The sequence below is a fragment of the Nicotiana tabacum genome, chromosome 22, assembly GCF_000715075.1.
Source record: "Nicotiana tabacum cultivar K326 chromosome 22, ASM71507v2, whole genome shotgun sequence".
Taxonomy (NCBI): Eukaryota; Viridiplantae; Streptophyta; class Magnoliopsida; order Solanales; family Solanaceae; genus Nicotiana; species Nicotiana tabacum.
This window is the reverse complement of record NC_134101.1, coordinates 177,825,245-177,830,149: the sequence shown is the minus strand read 5'-3', so window position 1 is coordinate 177,830,149 and position 4,905 is coordinate 177,825,245. Positions and strand designations below refer to the sequence as shown.

At 29.4% G+C, this 4,905-nt stretch overlaps 1 long non-coding RNA gene across 1 annotated transcript; it reads right to left on the bottom strand.

The window, feature by feature from the left end:
- Positions 1-596: 596 nt before the first annotated feature.
- On the bottom strand, positions 597-2,153 carry LOC107802776 (uncharacterized). The gene is made up of 2 exons (XR_001651880.2): positions 1,557-2,153; positions 597-997 (listed from the first exon to the last, which is right to left on the bottom strand). It is a non-coding gene; the product is annotated as an uncharacterized LOC107802776 (long non-coding RNA).
- Between the last annotated feature and the right edge of the window lie 2,752 nt (positions 2,154-4,905).

The window sequence follows — 4,905 nt, the reverse complement described above, 5'->3', positions numbered from 1 at the left end:
TTCAAAAATTCAACTTTCGACATTTCAAGCCTAAATTAGCTACGGACCTCCAAAACACAATCCGAACACGCCCCCAAGCCCGAAATCACCCAACGGAACCGACGGAATTTCATTCCAAGGTCGTTTTCACACTGCTCTGATTATTGTTCAAATTATAAAGCTTAAGCTATCATTTAGGAACTAACTGTCCCAAAACACTCTGAAACTCGAAACCAAACATTCCGGCGAATCAAAATAGCGGAAGAAACACGGAAAAAGCAATCAATAGTGGATCGGGGCGTAGATTCTTAAAATGACCGATCGGATCTGTACACAAGCTCAACTTTTGTGGCTAAATTTATAATTTATTCTCGTGGCAATAGTACTTCTGCTTAGCTATGAATTCCATAATTTCGTAGCAATAAACTGAAGAATTTGCCACGATCAACTTTAGCTACAAGAATTTATATATTATAGCTAACAATCCATATTTTAGCATCAAATATATAAATTTTTAGTAAAATATTTTCTATTATTTTTAATAAATTATATACAATAGTAAGAATACATAATTAAAAGTTCAACAATATTATTCAAGATAAATTAAAATATTGATATACTCAAAATGTAACGGTATTCTTTTACAAGAGAAAGAATAATTTCATACAGATCCACAGTACATAACTCTTTTACAACACGAATAATAAAGTTTTAAAAAAAGCTAGCTAATATGAGACTAGATAGTGATGGTAATCATTAGCGGACTGTGAAGAGAAGTGAAAACCCAGAAGTGCTCCAATGCTTTCCTAATACCAGGTTCCGACGGCGAGTTGAGAGACATTAGTGGATTTTATTTGTACCAAATGCGTGAAAGAAATTGTTGTTTTCGTGGATATCAAGAAGAAGGGTACAGTAAATAAGATTTTATAGCACTCCATCGATTATCTCACCCGGTGACACCACCTCTTGATCCAGCAAGACGACAATGTTACCCTCCTGATCTTGCAGGACTACCAACCTGTATATACAAAAATGACATCTACACCATAAGGTTAGTACATTAACTAGTTAAGACTTGTCAATCACGTTTAAACCGAACAACATTTCCTTTGGCAGGGTAAGATTCTGCTAGAAACAACAATCCGTTTCTTTAAAATCTTAAGATTATTAATGCAATGTATATACTAAAAGACTGCAAACCGTTCAAAACATAAGCCTTATTTAGATGTTCTTAGTCTGAAATGCAACACTATAAGAAAATACTATCAATATCATAAGCTGCATTTCTTCTTTGTATTTGATAACTAGGCGTTTCCAAGTCTGAAGTTTTGTAAATTCTTAAGTTTGTAACTGCCAAAAAATTAAATTGTCATATTTCTCGGCTCAAGGAAAAAGCACAAGCTAAACCAGTTCAACATCACACTTGTTCCATAACAACAAATAGTCCTAGAGTACTCTAAATAAAATTTCAGAAGTCCTACGGATTTTAACAAGAATTTTGTAAACACTCCATCCTTCACTATATAATATATCCAATTGAATTTGTTTTGAGAAAAAGAGTGAAATATTATACATACCTCATGGTTATTACACTTGTTTGTTTCTACATTGATGCCCAAGTGCCTAAAAGGGCAAAAATAAATTCTTGATAATTCTTTTACAAGAATTTTTAACAGATAACAAAAGAGAAAAGTACAAAGCAACAAAAGAATTAAAAAAATCTGTAGACTTTTTAAACTTCTTAAAGGATCTTCATCCCAATTTTGTAATGTTGCTTTGCTGTTACAGTTCACGAACTATGGCTCCTCCCAAAATTACCTCTTCAAAATCTTTAAATTTTCACTCACTATATATAAAAAAAAAATAGGGCAGAATATTAAATTGTTGAATAATTCGCAAAATTAAAACCAAAAATTCATGTCAAGTAGGTATGAGAAAATTAGCAAACCGTAAAATATAGAGATACGAATAGAAAAGCTATTGGGTTCTCTCTCACTCTTCTTCTTTGTCGTTCTCGCATTTTTTAGTCTAGCCATGGTTGAAGAAAGAATTGGGAAAGTGGGGAAGGGGATGTGGGGGTGGGATGTGCGGCTGAAGATATCAGAATGCAGTTTAGGTTTTGGTGCTTTTGCTTTGGGCCAATTGCAATTGTTGTTTGTCATTCCTTTACAGCTTATTTGGATGGTTGTTAGCTATTGCATTGTATCATACCTTTACTTTAAATATAATGTTTGTGTTGATTGTTACTTAAATTTTATTATATTATATCGTTAAATTCATCGTTACATAACGACGAAAAATATCACTTTATGTAACGACGGATTTGGTTTGGTGGCGGCGTTATCTTATTTTTTTTCTCTCATTTTGCCATCTTAATTATTAAATAAACATATTTTATCCTTTACCCTACTTTTTTATATAATGATTCTATTTCGTATCCTATTTTTTCTTCGTAATATTGCAAGTTTTATTCTTCATACTTTTGGTGTGTGACATCATGAAACGACGGCAAACGATACAATCTATCCAAACATTGTATTTATCAAACAATACAATACGATACATTATGAAACGACATGAAATAACCATCCAAACAAGTTGTTACCTGTTGTTATATACTTGTGTAATATAATTTTGCTTTCTTTTATTTCTTAATTAATACATCTTAATTCAGTATAAATGCAAAGAAATGTAAGTGCTAACAATTATAAGTAAGAACACTACCTACGATAATATGAAAAAAATTAATCTATAATTTATGTTAAGTAACATAGGAAAAATAAATTATTTGCATAAAATAAAGATATTCTAAATTATTTTTTCTTTAAAGTTTCTTTCATCCTATATGATATTGTTAGTAGTTTGTTATATACTCCTATTTATATTACATTAGATTCGTATTTTAGTGTTTTATTAGATTTATAAAAAAACTTATGCTTATTCAAATTGAATAATCATTGATCAATGTAAATAATTACAAGCACAAAGTAATACATTTATTGTATAACTACATATTTTTGTAAATTGTATTAGAAAATCACAAGTACTACTTATAGCCTGTTTGGCCAAGCTTATTTTTGGCCAAAAGCACTTTTGACCAAAAATTGAGGTGTTTGGTCAAGCTTCTGGAAGGAAAAAAAGTGTTTTTGAGGAAAAGCAGAAGTGGTTTTAGAGAAGCAGAAAAAAGTAGCTTCTCTCCAAAAGCACTTTTTTGAGAAGCATTTTTGAGAAAAATACACTTAGAAGTATTTTTTTAAAGCTTGGCCAAACACTAATTGCTGCTCAGAAGTGCTTTTCAAACTAATTAGCCAAACACAAACTGCTTCTCACCAAAAGTACTTTTAAGAAAAGCACTTTTAAAAAAAAATACTTCTCATAATAAACTGATTTTTGTAGCTTGACCAAACGGACTACTAGTTTGATATGAATTATATATACTAATTAATTTTTTATACACCCATTTATCAAGCAATATTAAATTCTCAATTTTTTGAAAGACAAAATCCTCTTACTGTATATGAATTATATTAAATTCTTAATTCTTTGATTCAGTTATATAAATAATTTATTGCACAATGTAGTTAGTACAAGATTATAGTTGTTTAAATTTGATATAATTAGTCATCCACATAATTGTGGGATATAATTTCATTTTTTTAATTATAATTGAAACTTATATAGTCAGATCTTTCTATAACAACATATTTATACAACAAGCACTTATTATAAAAGTTAAATTTTTCTCATAATCGATTTTTATGTTATGTTATAATATATATCCAGCATGCGAGAGGTACGGGGATCGATACCTCGCATCTCCATTGTTACTACTCCTTCGGGGTAGGAGTAAGGTCTGCTTATACACTACCGTCCCCAGTGTCACGACCCAAGCCGATGGGCTGCGATGGGCACTCGGTTACGTACCGGGTGCCCGTCGCGGCCCATCGGTATGGGTCGTGACACTTAGACCCCACTAGTTGGATTTTACTTGGTGGTTGTTGTTGTTGTTATAATATGTATCCTCTATAACGATGCTTCACTATAGCAACAAAAAAATATCGGAACAAAAGAGGTCATTATAGAGAGGTTTGACTGTACGTAAGATATACTTTTTAAAAAAATTAAATTTTTAAATAAAAGTTTTACATTTTATTTTTATAAAATTTAATATAGAAGATAAATATTTTTGTTGAAAATTTTTATTCACGCATTTGATTAAATATAAATTGTTTAATAAGATATGCAACTATTAGTGAAAACTTTCTTAAATGTTGAACAAGTAAGTTATTTGTATTTTTAGTTATTATAAAATTCATATTACATATGAATAACTCAATTTAGTTTGTTTATTTATTGAACGCTGAAAAATTATCTTAAATTTGTTGTATGCTATTTTATTTGTGTAGGATTTTCATTATATAAGAGGCTTACATATTTTTAGAAAAATAAGAATAGTATCATTATAGTTAAAGACTTTTGGAAGATAAACCTATTTTGCCGAATATATAACAATTCTAATTTATTATTTAATAGCTTTATTTTAATAAACGTAGTTATATATTTACCTCGTAGAGGGTGTAAGTGTAAGATTTTTATAATATAGGGGAAGTAAATTTGATTTTAAAATACAACAAATGTATCCGAAAATTGATTGATATTATAATGATTAAACCTAAAAATTAAAATAAATAATAAAGTTAGTGGTAGAAGTTTCGTTTCTAGATCTTCTGCTATATGTTAGTACAAGAACTAGCAACAAATTTCATTTTTTGTCGCAAACCCGCCACTATTTTACTATACTTTTTTCAGTTTAATTTTTATTCTGTTTAACTTCTATTTTAAGATTGAAGATGTTTTTCATTTTAATCTTTCTTATTTAGAAGTTAATTAATTCTTCAAGTTATATACATTGTTGTTTTTCCAAAT